Source organism: Tursiops truncatus, assembly GCF_011762595.2.
Source record: "Tursiops truncatus isolate mTurTru1 chromosome Y unlocalized genomic scaffold, mTurTru1.mat.Y SUPER_Y_unloc_1, whole genome shotgun sequence".
Lineage (NCBI taxonomy): Eukaryota > Metazoa > Chordata > Mammalia > Artiodactyla > Delphinidae > Tursiops > Tursiops truncatus.
Genome location: NW_022983136.1, coordinates 3440026 through 3456351, shown reverse-complemented (window position 1 = coordinate 3456351; position 16326 = coordinate 3440026). Strand labels below are relative to the sequence as shown.

Sequence of the window (16326 nt, the reverse complement as noted above, 5' to 3'; positions counted from 1 at the left end):
ATCAAAACCCAGTAACATCTAATTCAGAAACCAGCATCAATCTGCAGACCATTTTTTAGTACCACTGCTCTAAACAACTTTATTTGATAAACATACTGTCATGTGAACACAAAGACATAAGTATCATAGAATTGTTGGTAACATCAAAATATTGGAAGCAATAAATGTTCAGCAATAGAAGACCAGAAAAATACCTCATGGTACACTCTTATAAGACAGTACTAAGCCACTATTTAAAAAGAAAACTATACACTCTAAGAAATATTAAGTGAAAAGAATAAAATGTAGAGCAGTACTGTAAAACTATGCTTCTCTATGGTAAAAGCAATTAATGGCTTAAATATACAAGCTGAAAACTTCTAAGTTGTGGCAGAGACTGCTACCAAATCCCTTCTCCATTTCTGCCACAATTAATTACAGTTCTGTTTTTCATGCCAGTGTCTTCAGTGAGGAATAATTGAGTTTCCAGAGTGAATTTTTTTTTTTTTTTTTTTTTTTGCGGTACGCAGGTCTTTCACTGTTGTGGCCTCTCCCGTTGCGGAGCACAGGCTCCGGACACGCAGGCTCAATGGCCGTGGCTCACGGGCCCAGCCGCTCCGCGGCATGTGGGATCTTCCTGGACCGGGGCACGAACCCGTGTCCCCTTCATCGGCAGGCCGACTCTCAATCACTGCGCCGACAAGGAAGCCCAGAACGAACGTTTTTAATTAACCACTGGTTTCACTATCATCACTTTATTAAGATGTCTACTAAGGGATTTTCCTGGTGGCGCAGTAGTTAAGAATCCGCCTGCCAATGCACGGAACATGGGTTCGAGCCCTGGTCCAGTAAGATCCCACATGCCACAGAGCAACTAAGCCCGTGTGCTGCAACTACTGAGCCTGTGCTCTAGAGCCCACAAGCCAAAACTACTGAGCCAGTGTGCTACAACTACTGAAGCCCATGCACTTAGAGCATATACTCCACAACAGGAGAAGCCACCGTAATGAGAAGTCCACACACCGCGGCAAAGAGTAGCCCTTGCTCGCCTCAGCTAGAGAAAGTCCATGCACAGCAACAAAGACCCAACGCAGCCAAAAACAAAAGATGTCTGCTGAGGAGAAGGTAAAAAGACTCTTTACTATTTTCATTAACTTTTGATCCTGTCAACATAACATTGTCAAAGGGCATAGATTCTCAATTACTAATGCTATGGGAAAAAAATCTACATTTACTTGTCATCAGCTATCAGGGAACAGAGGAATGAATTTCTGCTAAAGACCAGATTATCAACAGAGATGAGTTTTTACTGCACCTCATATTCTTCTTAATATATCCCCTCATGGAATGATCTAGAGTTTAGATATATGTGTCTCTTGGCTTCAACAACACAATTACAAATATCCTCCTATAAATTTATCATGGTAACAAAACAGTGACACAACTAAAATTTACATTGACAAACTTGCACCAACTGTCATTTTGTCCATATTAAGTAAGACTATGGAACACCATTTTGTTCACTTCCTTAGAAACAAATATTAAAAATAATTCATTGTACAGGGTTACTTGGAAACTATATTTAAGTAAGGAAGATATATGGGAAGTTTGTTTGTTTTTTCCTTCTGAAGGAATTTAGTTTTTTTTGTCCTGAGATAATGCCTAGTCATTCTCAGGTAAATTTCATATTAAGCCTCTTCAAAATTCATGTTGTTGTTTGTGGATAGAGGTGCTATAGACAGTGGTGGAGGAACTACAGGGAGTAGAAAGCCCAATAATATTTCATTTGGGAAAATTATGTAAAGAGTCATAAGGAGTAGATATCCTAGTTTTCTGACTCCTGAGCAAAAAGTAAGATTAAGTTAATTTCTGTACTAATAATTATGTTAATGTAAAAATATCATGAAAATTGATTCCATTGTGATTTCTTCCAAAAAACAGAAAAGGAAGTTTCAAAAAATCCAGTAGAAATGAGAATTGTTTTTATATTACAGGTCTGTCTCCTAACTGTATTCTTGTCATATAGTAATTATGAGAACTATACCATTTTTAATCATTAATTTTAAGATTTACAGTAATGGCAATTGACAGATATACTAAAGGATTGTAACTTAGCTGTAACCATTTTAAAAAATAGTTAAGAACTAGAAAACACTTTAAAAACTCAGTTCACCTCAGGATTCAATTACTATCTAAATTTTAGAAGTGAAATATTGAAGTCAGTATTTGTAATAAATAACTGTAAAAGACAAACTAATGCAGCACCATTAATATATATAGCCATGGGTATATAATAAGTATCCATTAATATATATATACAGCACCATTAATATATATAGCCATGGGTATATAATAAGTATCAACAGAAAATTAACACATCGAAACTATTCACTAGGAATGTAAAAATGCTCAGATATTGAAAAGAAAGTGTGGTAAGGAGGCTTCTTAAATGTTCCCAGTGTTTCCCACTTCCTTGTGTAAATACAAGCGTATTTATTTATACCCTTGTATAATTCCCTCCTTCAATGTACAGATTGGTATACCATGAGTCATCTGCAGTTAAGACGACATTTTTCAGATTCTGCCAAAACAAGCCTTCCACCTAGGGCTTGTCAGGCCACTGGAGTATAGAGCTCTTGCAGATCCTCTGCCACAGCCTCAAATACAAGTGCTTCAACACTGGCTCCAGCAGAATAAAGACAATCACATCCATATTCTCATCTATTAGCCTCTGCAAGGCCAAGTAGAAAGCTGTTTTAAAGTTCCAGTTTTTGGCATACTTTTTGGTTAGAACAAATATTGTTTTCCTGCTTTGGTTGATGCTCTGCATGAGGTTGTCGATGATGGCGAGTCCCGGGTCCCAATCCTTTTCCTCTAAACAGAGGAGCACATTTTTGTCCTCAGTCTCTTCCAGGTGGAAGCGCAGCTCATTGATCACCCAGTCCATGACAGAGGCATCTTTGGTGTCATAAGAAACGTAAGCATCATAGAAAGTCTGGGATGTGGAAAGAGACCTGTAGCCTTTTACCTTAGCTACGCACACATGATAGAGAAACCAAGCATCCCAGTAAAACCAATGATGAGCCAGGGCAGCCAGCATAACTGAGATGGTGACAAAAAATGTGAAGAAACAGAATATTGCCGCAATGGTATCTGAAACACAAGTTGTGAGCTCTAGACTCACAATACTCTTGCCTTGTTGATCCCCAGGACTGGCGCAAATGACATCTGTCAATCTGGGAATTGTGATGTTCAGATATCCATTCTCAAAAGTCTCCCATGCCACAAGTACAGTCAAAAGGGTTTCTACCTAGTTCTAAAATGGCTAACTTGGTGGTGGTCTTAGTTTCACACGTGGACTTGTTGATCATCTTGAGCTGGTTGGAACTTAAATTGATGTGTGTCAGACGCTGGACTCCTAAAGAAAGCTGAATGGCAGGTGGGAAATCCTGTTCTGACTCAGTAGCAGTGTCTCAAGAGAAGATGTGAATTTCGATAGGCTATTAGTTAAAAAGAACAAGCTGTTCTTCCATATAAGTGATAACATAGAGTATCTGTATTTCTCTGTCAGACTTATTTCACTAACACAGTATTCTCTATGTCCATCCACATTGTTGCAAATGGCATTATTTCATTCTCTTTTTATGGCTGAGTAATATTCCATTATATATATGTACCACATCTTCTTTATCCATTAAGTTGTTTTTTGTTGTTGTTGTTCAGGATTTTTTTGTTTCACATCTTTATTGGAGTATAAATGCTTTACAATGTTGTGTTAGTTTCTACTGTACAACAAAGTGAATCAGCTATATGTATACATATATCCCTATATCCCCTCCTCATGAACCTTCTTCCCACCCTCCCTATCCCATCCGTCTAGGTAGTCACAAAGCACCAAGCTGATCCCCCTGTGCTATGCAGCAACTTCCCACTAGCCATCCATTTTACATTTGACAGTATATATATGTCAATGCTACCCTCTCACTTCATCCCAGCTTCCCTTTCCCCCCCATACCCTCAAGTCCATTCTCTATGTCTGCGTCTTTATTCTTGCCCTAACACTAGGTTCGTCAGTACTGTTTTTTTAAATTCCACGTATATTCGTTAGCATACAGTAATTGTTTTTCTCTTTCTGACTCACTTCATTCTGTATGACAGACTCTAGGTCCATCTACCTCACTACAAATAACTCAATTTCATTCCTTTTTGTGGCTGAGTAATATTCCATTGTATATATGTGCCACATCTTCTTTGTCCATTCATCTGTTGACAGACATTTAGGTTGCTTCCATGTCCTGGCTGTTATAAATAGTGCTGCAATGAACATTGTCGTACATGACTCTTTTTGAATCATGGTTTTCTCAGGGATAGTGGGATTGCTGGGTCATGTGGCTGTTCTATTCTTAGTTTTTTAAGGAACCTCCATACTTTTCTCCATAGTGGCTATATCAATTTACATTCCCACCAACAGTGCAGGAGGGTTCCCTTTTCTCCACACCCTCTCCAGCATTTATTGTTTGTAGATTTTTTGATGATGGTCATTCTGACCAGTATGAGGTGATACCTCACCATAATTTTGATTTGCATTTCTTTAATGATAGTGATGTTGAGCATATTTTCATGTATTTGTTGGTCATCTGTATGTCTTCCTTGGAGAAATGTCTCTTTAGGTCTTCCACCCCTTTTTTGGATTGGGTTGTCTGTTTTTGTGATATTGAGCTGCATGAGCTGCTTATATATTTTGGAGATGAATCCTTTGTCAGTTGCTTCGTTTGCAAATATTTTCTCCCATTCTGAGGGTTGTCTTTTCTCTTGTTTATGGTTTCCTTTGCTGTGAGAAAGATTTTGTTTCATTAGGTCCCATTTGTTTATTTTTGTTTTTATTTCCATTTCTCTAGGAGGAGGGTCAGAAAGATCTTGCTGTGATTTATGTCAGAGTGTTCTGCCTATGTTTTCCTCTAAGAGTTTTATAGTGTCTTGCCTTACATTTAGGTCTTTAATCCATTTTGAGTTTATTTTTTTGTATGGTGTTAGAGCGTGTTCTAATTTCATTCTTTTACATGCAGCTGTCCATTTTTCCCAGCACCACTTATTGAAGAGTCTGTCTTTTCTCCATTGTATATACTTGCCTCCTACGTCAAAGATAAGTTGACCATAGGTGTGTCAGTTTATCTCTGGGCTTTCTGTCCTGTTCCATTGATCTATAATTCTGTTTTTATGTCAGTACCATATTGTCTTGATTACTGTAGCTTTTAGTATAGTCTGAAGTCAGGGACCTGATTCCTCCAGCTCCATTTTTCTTTCTTAAAATTGCTTTGGTTATTCAGGGTCTTTTGTGTTTCGATACAAATTGTAAAATTTCTTGTTCAAGTTCTGTGAAAAGTGCCATTGGTAATTTGATAGGGATTACATTGAACCTGTAGATTCCTTTGGATTGTATAGTCATTTTCACAATATTGATTCTTCCAGTCCAGGAGCATGGTATATCTCTCATGTGTTTATGTTATCTTTGATTTTTTGTCAGTATTTCATAGTTTTCTGAGTACAGGTATTTGGTCTCCTTAGGTAGGTTTATTCCTAGGTATTTTGTTCTTTTTATTGCAGTGGTATATGGGATTGTTTCCTTAATTTCTCTTTCTGATCTTTCATTGTTAGTGTATATGAATACCAGAGATTTCTGTGCATTAATTTTGTATACTGCAACCTTACCAAATTCACTGATTAGTTCTAGTAGTTTTCTGGTTACTTCTCTAAGATATTCTATGTATAGTATCATGTCATTTGCAAACAGTGACAGTTTTAGACGACTTCTTTTCCAATTTGTATTTCTTATATTTCTTTTTCTTCTCTGATTGCTGTGGCTAGGACTTCCAATACTATGTTGAATAGTGGCAAGGAATGGACATCCTTGTCGTGTTCCTGATCTTAGAGGAAATGCTTTCAGTTTTCACTATTGGGAGTGATGTTTGCTGTGGGTTTGTAATATATGGCATTTATTATGTTGAGGTAGGTTCTCTCTATGCCCACTTTCTGGAGAGTTTTTATCATAAATGGGTGTTGAATTTTGTCAAAAACTTTTCAGCATCTATTGAGATTATCATATGGATTTTATTCTTCAGTTTGTTAATATAGTGTATCACATTGATTGATTTGCATATACTGAACAATCCTTGCATCCCTGGGGTAAATCCCACTTGATCATGGTGTATGATCCTTTTAATGTGTTGTTGGATTCTCTTTGCTATATTTTTTTGAGGATTTTTGCATCTATGTTCATCAGTAATATTAGTCTATAATTTTCTTTATTTTGTGATATCTTTGTCTGGTTTTGGTATCAGGGTCATGGCCTAGTAGAATGAGTTTGGGAGTGTTCCTCCCTCTGAAATTTTTTGGAAGAGTTTGGACTTTTGTTTGTTGGAAGATTTTTAATTAGTTTCAATTTTATTACCTGTGATTGGTCTGTTTATGTTTTCTAATTCTTCCTGGTTCAATCTTGGAAGGTTGTACTTTTCCAAGAATTTGTCCATTTCTTCCAGGTTGTCCATTTTATTGACGCATAGTTGCTTGTAGTAATCTCTTATGATCTTTTGTATTTCTTCAGTGTCAGTTGTAATCTCTCCTTTGTCATTTCTGATTTTATTGATTTGAGTCCTCTCCCTTTTTTTCTTGATGTGTGCCTAAAGTTTTATCAATTTTATTTATCTTTTCTAAGAACCAGCGTTTAGTTTTATTGATCTTTGCTATTGTTTTCTTTGTTTCTATTTCATTTATTTCTGCTCTGATCTTTATGATTTCTTTCCTTCTACTAACTTTGGGTTTTGTTTGTTCTTCTTCCTCTAGTTCCTTTAGGTGCAAGTTTAGATTGTTTATTTGAAATTTTTCTTGTTTCTTGAGGTGAGCTTGAATTGCCAGGAACTTCCCTCTTAGTACTGCTTTTTCTGTGTCCCAGAAATTTTGGATCATTGTGTTTTCGTTGTCATTTGTTTCTAGGTATTTTTTAATTTCCCCTTCGATTTCTTCAGTGATCTCTTGATTATTTAGCAGTGCATTGTTCAGCTTCCATGTATTCGTGTTTTTTACTGTTTTTTTTTCTTTAATTGATTTCTAATCTCATAACGCTGTGGTCAGAAAAGATACTTGATACAATTTCAATTTTCTTAAATCTTCCAAGACTTGATTTGTGACCCAAGACATGATCTAGTCTGGAGAACATTCTATGTGCACTTGAGAAGAAAGTGTATCTTCCACTTCTGGGTGGAATATCCTAAAAATATCAATTAAGTCTATCTGGTCTATTGTGTCCTTTAAACCTTGTGTTTCCTTATTTATTTTCTGTCTGGATGATCTGTCTATTGGTGTAAGTGGAATCTTAAAGTCCCCACTATTATTGTGTTACTGTTGATTTCTCCTTTCATGGCAGTTAGCATTTGCCTTATGTATTGAGATGCTCCTATGTTGGGTGAATAAATATTTATAATTTTTATGTTTTCTTCTAGGATTGATCCCTTGGTCATTATGTAGTGTCCTTCCTTATCTCCTGTAACAGTCTTTATTTTAAAGTCCATTTTAACTGATATGAGTATTGCTACTCCAGCTTTCCTGTGATTTTCATTTGCGTGGAATATCTTTTTCCATCTCTTCACTTTCAGTCTGTATGTGTCCCCAAGTTTGAAGTGAGTCTCTTATAGACAGTATATATATGGGTCTTGTTTTTTATCCATTCAGCTTTCTGTGTATTTTGGTTGGAGCATTTAATCTATATACATTTAAGGTAATTATCGATATGTATGTTCCTATTACCATTTTCTTAATTGTTTTGGGTTTGTTATGGTAGGTCTTTTCCTTCTCTTGTGTTTCCTGCCTAGAAGCATTTTTTGTAAATCTGGTTTGGTGGTGCTGAATTCTCATTGCTTTTGCTTGTCTGTAAAACTTTTAATTTCTCCATCAAATCTGAATGAGATCCTTGATTGGTAGAGTAACCTTGGTTGTAGGTTTTTCCCTTTTATCACTTTAATTATGTCCTGCCACTCCCTTCTGGCTTGCAGAGTTTCTGCTGAAAGATCAGCTGTTAACCTTATGAGGATTCCCTTGTATGTTATTTGTTGCTTTTCCCTTGCTGCTTTTAATATTTTTTCTTTTTATTTAATTTTTGATAGTTTGATTAATATGTGTCTCAGCATGTTTCTTTTTGGGTTTATCCTGTATGGGACTCTCTGTGCTTCCTGGATTTGATTGGCTATTTCCTTTTCCATTTTAGGGAAGTTTTTGACTATAATCTCTTCAAATATTTTCTCAGACCCTTTCTTTTTCTCTTCTTCCTCTGGGACACCTATAATTTGAATGTTGGTGTGATTAATTTTGTCCCAGAGATCTCTGAGACTTTCCTCATTTCTTTCTTTCTTTATTCTTCTCTGCACTAGTTATTTCCACTATTTTATCTTCTAGGTCACTTATCTGTCTTCTGCCTCAGTTATTCTGATGTTGATTCCTTCTAAAGTATTTTTAATTTCAGTTATTGTGTTGTTTATTACTGTTTGTTTGCTCTTTAGTTCTTCTAAATCCTTGTTAAATGTTTCTTGTATTTTCTCCATTCTGTTTCTGAGATTTGGATCATCTTTACTATCATTACTCTGAATTCTTTTTCAGGTAGGTTGCTGATTTCATCTTTGTTTATATTGTCCTGCAGTTTTTTACCTTGCTCCTTCATCTGTAATATACTTTTGTCATTTCATTTTTTCTTTTTATGGGTGGGGCTGTATTCCTGTCTTACTGGCTGTTTGGCCTGAGGGGTCCAGCACTGGAGTTTGCAGGCATTTGGACACAGCCGGGTCTTTGTGCCAAGATGAAGACCTCCGGGAGGCCTCACTCTGATTTATATTCCCTGGGGTCTGAGGTTCTCTGTTAGTCCAGTGGTTTAGATTTGGAGCTCCCACCACAGGAGCTCAGGCCTGACCTCTAGCCTGGGAACTAAGATCCCACAAACTAAGTGATGTGGCAAAAAAAAAAAGAAAAGAAGGAGCAGTATGATAACAAAGAATAAAACACAAAATAAAATTATAAAGATAAAAAATATATTAGGAAAAATAAAAATATAATTGAAACAACTGCAATAAGGTAAAACAAAACCAGAACCAAAATAAGAAAAAAAAAAAAAGGGTGGGGGGGTGCGGTGGGGAACAAGCCAAAAGGCACAGAACAATAAAAGTATAAAGAATAAAGTAAACTTAGAAAAATAAGATTTATTAGAAAAACTAAAAATATAAATGAATCAACAATAAGGTAAAAGAGAACCCCAATCTAAAAGAGGAGAAAAGAAAAAGAAAAAGCCTGGACTATGAGGGGCTGAGTTTAGGCAGGGGTGGAACTTAGGTGGGGTGGGGTTTAGGGTGGGGTGAGATCTAGGTAGGTGGGGGTGACATTTTAGCATGAGGCTGGGCTTAGGACCCAGGCAGCTGGAAAAGGCCCTGGGAGTGGGGCCTGGGTGGGACGGCATTCAAGCATGGGGCAGGGCCTCTGCTTAGGACCTGCACAGAAGGGGAGAGGACAGCACGTGGAAAGGAGGGCTTCTAGAGTGGGGTTCCAGAGTTCGGAGGTAGGGCTCTGGGTGGGGTGTGTGGGTGAGGTTTAGGCCCAGAAAGTTGTAGGGGGTCTCAGAGGAGGTCTCTGAGTGTAGAGGTAGTGACCTGGGTGGGGTTTAGGCCCATAGGCCCAGTGTGTTGGAGGGGGTCTCATAGGGTGTCTCTGGGTGTAGAGGTAGGGTCCTAGGTGGGGGTGTAGGGGTGGGGCTTGGGTTCTGAGTGGCAGGAGTGAGGCTCTGAGTGCAGAGGATTAGGCCCAGGAGCCCAACAGGCTTCCTGGTGCCTAGGTGGACAGGGAAAGCACTTCCATTCCTCTGTGTCCCCTCCACCCCATCTTCCCCAGGGTCTCCCCCATCCCCACTGGACCCCTAACTGTGGGTGGGTCCCACTGGGTGTAAGAACTCCTCCCCTCCCCAGCCGCCCTTCAGGGGTGTTGGTCCTGGTAGTACAGCCTTTACTTTTGCTCCCCCTTCCCTCCCTTCCACTCCATCAGGACCCATGTGGCTGGAGGGGGCCTTGGTGGGCAGAGGATCAGGCCCGGGATCTCCATAGGCTTCCAGGCAGGGGAAAACTGGCCATGTTCCCTTCTGATCCTCTGCCCTCCCAATGGTCCCTCAATTTACCCCTTTGGGCATGGGATCCCTACCCCTTCCCCAGCCACGCTTCAGGGTCACTAGTCCCATCCCACCTTCACTTTGTCTTTCCCCTCACTCCCTCCCCATGCCCTACCCAGTAGCTGGGGTTTCCTCCCATCCCCTTAGGTGTCTGTGGTCCCCTACTGGTGCCTGGTAGGTGCCCTAGTTGTGCAGAGATGTGAATTCCGCATTCTCCTAGCCTGCCATCTTGACTCCTCCTCCTCCATTCATCTGTTGATAGACAGTTAGGTTGCTTCCATGTCTTGGCTATTGTAAACAATGCTACTGTGAATACTGGGGTGCAAATATCTTTCCAAATTAGTGGTTTTGTTTCCTTTGGAAAAATATCCAGCAGTGGGATTGCTGGATCATATGGTAGCTATATTTTTATATATAGCTGTATAATGGCTGTACCAATTTATATTTGAACTGACAGTGTAGGAGGGTTCCCTTTCTCCATATCCTTGCCAACACTTGTTGTTTGCTGTCTTTTTGATGATAGCCATCTGACAGGTGTAAATATTTTCTCCCATTTAGCAGGGTTTTTTTTTATGCATGCTTCCTTTGCTGTGCAAAAGCTTTTATGTTTAATTAGATGCCATTTTTTATTTTTGCTTTTGTTTCTTTTGCCTTAGGAAACAGATTTTAAAAATAGTGTTATAATTTATGTCAAAGAGTGTTCTGCCTATGTTCTCTTCTAGAATTTTTATGGTTTCAGGTCTTATATTTAGGTCTTTAATCCATTTTGACTTTATTTTTGTATATGGTGTGAGGGAATGTTCTAATTTCATTGATTTACATAGAGCTGTCCAGTTTTCTCAGCACATCTTGTTGAAGAGACTTTCTTTTCTCCATTGTATATTCTTGCCTCCTTTGTTGAAGACTAATTGACCATAAGTACATGGTATATTTCTGGGCTTTCTAGCCTGTTCTATTGATCTATGTGCCTTTTTATGTGCCAGTACCATACTGTTTTGATGACTGTGACTCTGTAGTATAGTCTGAAGTCAGGGAGTGTGATACCTCCAGGTTTGTTCCTTTTTCTTAAAATTGCTTTGGCAATTTGGGTATTTTTGTAGTTCCTTTTAAATTTTAGAATTATTTGTTGGATATACTGAAGGTTGTTAAAGGTGATCCTGAGACATTTTAAAATGTGCCCATACCTTTTTTCTTTAGGACTCCATAAAATTTCAGCATGGTTTCCTTGAAGAAATTCTTAATGTCTTTCTGTAAGAAATCAATTATCCTGGAGACATGTTTCTCAATTAATTCTCTGATAAAGTATAAATGCTGTTGTGGCTTGAATTTAAATGTTTCAGCTGAGTTAAACTTTAAATAAGCCCTACACAATGTGTTACCACTGTTATTATGAAATAGTGTGCATTATAACTGAGAGCTAGAACTCCTAAGTCAGGTAATTCATTAAAAACATTATTGGCACCAAAGTCTAATTCAAATATTTTTATGAGACAGCTGAAATTTCAGTTCCATATTACACTTGATAATTGCCATATAAAGACAGATTTAAGCAGGCAATATAAGGAAAACTTTCAAACTACTTTTGCCCAATAAAGAAAATAATGTTTAACGTTAATTCTAAGGCTTTCCCATAAGATATACATTGTGGTTTATGGGGAAGTAGTCTTATTGTGGTTTATGGGGAAATAGTCCCTTATAGGGACTTCCCTGCATGGCACGTGGTTAAGAATCTGCCTGCCAATGCAGGGGACACAGGTTCAAGCCTTGGTCTGGGAAGATCCCACATACCGCCGAGCAACTGAACCTGTGTGCCACAACAACTAAGCCTGCTCTCTAGAGCCCATGAGCCACAACTACCGAACCCATGTGTCACAGCTACTGAAGCCCACATGCCTAAAGCCCATGCTCCTCAACAAGAGAAGCCACCACAATAAGAAACCCATGCACCACAATGAAGAGTTGCCCCTGCTGGTCACAACTAGAGAAAGCCCATGTGCAGCAACAAAGACCCAATGCAACCAAAAGTAAGTAAGTAAGTAAGTAAGTAAATAAATGAGAGTTTTATAATAAAAATTTAAATGTGGGTCAAACTCAGCATGCTAAAGATAAGGGTAGTTTAAGGATATGACTTGGGAAAAGAGAGACATTTGTATAGTTTTGCCTGATATAATTTACCGAGGGTAGTGTTTTGTTTTCTTGCAAGTAAATAATTTTCAGGTTAAGAAAATGTTGGGAAAAGATCAAATCGATTTGCTTAATAAAATTAAGGCTCAAACTGATCATCCTTAATTTGCAGAACTCCTTTTGGGGCTGGAAATCCTCTTTTTTAAGTTTCTGGAACACATAATCTCTTAGGTGCAAAATCTGGAGAGACAAAAGCTAAGAGAAGTTTTTGGAAATATTCATATATTTCCATCCTTATATAGTTCAAAGATAACTCAAGTGTTTCTAAGGCAGGTAGTCTCATTAAAAACGGCCCAGAGCTATTTCTTGCCACAAAAAAAAAAAAAAAAAAAGATTCAACGCTTTCAGAAGAGACTTATTGTCAAACTAGGTTGTAGGAATTTCCAAAGCAACGTGTTAAGTAGTGAAGTTGGGTCAGGGTTTAAACATAAAAGGATGGACCAGGGTTTGAAAGCCACAAGGATGTATATGAATTGAAGAGGCTCCTTCAGAAGGAACATGGAAATGGTACATTGAAACACCTGGACAGTTCCCACTTAAATCTAGTACTCTTCAATTTCTCAATCCCTTGAAGTCTTCTTGACTGATGTTTTAGATCTTTTTTTGGTAAGACAAAATTCACTTAAGGAGTTTGGCAGGTTTGATTGCATGTATAAAGTGTATTGAAAGAGATTAATAGCGCCATCAAATTTGTAAGCTTTTCAAATGTTTCACCTTCCACTTTACACACATTGCCAAAATAGCAGTTCCACCCCAAACAGAAATTTCCAAGTTCATAAATCCCAAAGCATTGTTTTTAGTTACACAGATTATATCATTTTGAATTAGACTAAGTTCTCTCTAAGACCCTGGCAAACCAGTGCAGTTTTTTTTGTATTACTGGTTAGGTTGAGGAATGCTCCATCTGTAATACCACGCTGTTTTTATTTGTATCATGTATAATTATTTTCATTCCGGTATTATAGATTGACATTTTTGTTTTGATTTGTCTTACTAAGATTCTGCAGCCCTTGAAATGATTCATTCATTATTTATGTAATGAAATTATCAGACATATCTAGTTCTGTTACATGTTGGCCCATTCTTTGGGAAGATTCTTGCAGTTGACAATTGTTGCACTCTCAATAATAGAGACTTTTTTGTTTATAATTGAAAGGATAGGTTTTAGAACAATTTGCTTCAGCGAAGAATTCACATAAACCAGAGATTACCAGAAAAAGGCAGAAGCAAAGACTGAAGGGTCATGTTTTCCTAAGGAAAATAAAAATGGAAGAACATGATTGGTGTAGCAGTATTCCACAGACATTGTGTGATTAAATTAGTGTTTTACCATATTTTGTGTGACTTGTGCATTGTGAATTCTTTTGACAATTAAATCACATCATCTTACTTTCAGAATGATTTTAATTTTTCACTATGTTCAGCTTACTGGTCCTAAAAGAAGTTGAAGACAAAACTATCCAAGATTATGATGGAAAACCTTGGAATTATTTGTAGGGATATTAATCAAGATGCCTCACATCAAAAATAAACCTGAGGCTCAATTATGACTGTGGCTCATACTAGATTGATAATATAGTAAGTGCTGTATTTAGAGCATCAACCTACTGCTGTAACTCCTGATGATATTTGACTCGTCCCCAAGGAGAGTTCACCTCTTGCTTGTATTATGGTAATATCCAAGATTTCCAAGCCAGAGTAATTTTCAGCTTATCTACAAAATTGTATTACTCAGGGTTCTCCTGGGAAACAGACCCAAAAAATGTGTGTATGTACATAGAAAGAGACTTATTTTAAGAAATTAGCTCACATGATGGTGGAGGCTGAGTGAGAGGCAAATTTGATGGAGGAGGCCAGCAGACCAGGTACTCAGGAAAGAATGGCAATTCAAGTCCAGTAGTAGTCCGCTGAAGAAGCCAAAAGAACAATTTTGCAGTTTAAGTCTAAAGGCCATATGTTGGAAAACTTCTGCTTGAGGGAGGTCAAACTTTAGTTTTATTCAGGCCTTCAACTAATTTGATGAGGCCCACTCATACAGAAGGCAATCTGCTTCACTCAAAGTCCACAGATTTAAATGCAAATATCATCCGGAAACAGTGTCACAGAAATACCCAGATAATGTTTTACCAAGTATCTGGGTATTGAGAGCCAACCAAGTGGACACATAAAATTAACTATCTTTTCCCCCATAATATAACGTAATCACAGGAGTCATATTGGAGAAAATGTCATTGGGGGTAATCTTAAAATTTATCCTTCCACACAGGGTAAAGTGGAATCTTCTTTTAGTAAAATTTAAACATGGAGAAGCAGCACAGTAACTGAAAATACCTGGAAGTTTTGTTCTACTTTAATATTCATGTCATAAGAAGTTGGCTTTTCTTTTCATTCTTAAAAATGGGGCAAAATTATTAATCCTTTGAATAATTAACAATTGAATAAATATCTTTTATAACATAGCAAGGTTATGACAGTGACTATTAGTTCACTAACCCTAAATTTTAGGAAAATTTAAAAAGAAGGTGCTTACCTTGTCTGGCAACAGTAAGGCTGTGAATTGAGCTTTACTGAAAAATCTAGTTTAGTAAATGTTTGTTAATAGAACCAATGACATAAAATTTTGAGGGTTCTCTTCACCATAATCCTTGGTGAAACCAATTATATTAATCTGTTTATTATGTCATATAATTATTAAAAGTAATAAGTTTAACTTTCTACTTATTAAGGAATAGTCACAGAAAGTGAGACACTCTACTAAATGTTAAAGAGAACGCATTAAAATATAAAACAGCATGCCTTGCCTATAGAAGTTAAAAATTTTAGCCAACAAGTTTGTATTAATTACAATGTTTGTAGGATAAAGGACATGAATAATAGTCATTCCACAAACAATTTTTAAAGTTCTGTCTACGTGTGAAGTTCTCTTTTTTTGGCATATAGAATGTTAAACTGAGATTGCATGGTATAATGATTTTGGTTAGAAAGAGAATTTGGAATCAGACATACTGGCTCAAATTCCAGTTATGCAATGCATTTGATGCACCTGAAATATACTTACTTACTTTGTTTCTTTACCTGAACATGTAGATAATTATAGAAAATCCTCTTTTGCTCTGGGTGTCAAACTGAATGAGTAAATGTTTATGAAGCACTAAGGCAGAATCTGGCATCATTTTTTAGTATTAACATAAGCAGCCCACTTTCCAGTCAAAATAGAGACAGGAGAATATGATATCTATTACTGCAAAAGGATAGAAAAAGTTTTGTCAGATATACCAATGACTGACCCTAAAAAATTGAGAACTATGAACGGTTTAACAAAGGATTTAGAGTAATCTTAGTTTTGTGAACAACAAAAAACACGTAGACAACTAAAGAAATTAAGAAACAATACATGAACAAAACAAGAAGTTCAACAAAGAAGTGGAAACATAAAGTAAAAACAAACATCTTTGGCCTGAAGAAAGCAATGAATTAATTGAAGAATTCAGTAGAAAACTTGAAGAAAAGACTTAAATAGCATAAAAAAAGAATCAGTGATCTAGAAGGCAATCATTTGAAATTGTCCAGCAAGAAGAAGAAAAAAAAGAAAAAAAAGAAAAGAAAAAGAGTGAAGAAAGCCCATGGGACATGTGAGACACCATTAAAAGAAACAGTGCATACAGTATGGAAATCCTAGAAGGAGAAGAGAAAGAGAAAGAGATAGAAAGTATATTTAAGACAATAATGGCTGGAAACTTCCCAAAGCTGGGGAGAGAAGTGGACATCAATATTTATGAAGCCCTTCCCCCAAAAGGGAGGAATACATTTTAATTAAATTGTAAGTCAAATACAAAAAGAGAGTTTTCAAAGCAGCAAGAGAAAAGTGACATTACATACACAAATTAACCTTCATTAGACTATAGGCTGATTTCTCAACAGAAACTTTTCAGGCAATGAAAGAATGGAATGATATATTCAAAATATTGAAA

General features: G+C 37.1%; 2 pseudogenes; both read right to left on the bottom strand.

The window, feature by feature from the left end:
• Positions 1-2476: 2476 nt before the first annotated feature.
• LOC141277714 (toll-like receptor 8) lies at positions 2477-3526 on the bottom strand (annotated as a pseudogene).
• A 5721-nt stretch (positions 3527-9247) lies between these two features.
• On the bottom strand, positions 9248-15528 carry LOC141277713 (toll-like receptor 8; annotated as a pseudogene).
• Between the last annotated feature and the right edge of the window lie 798 nt (positions 15529-16326).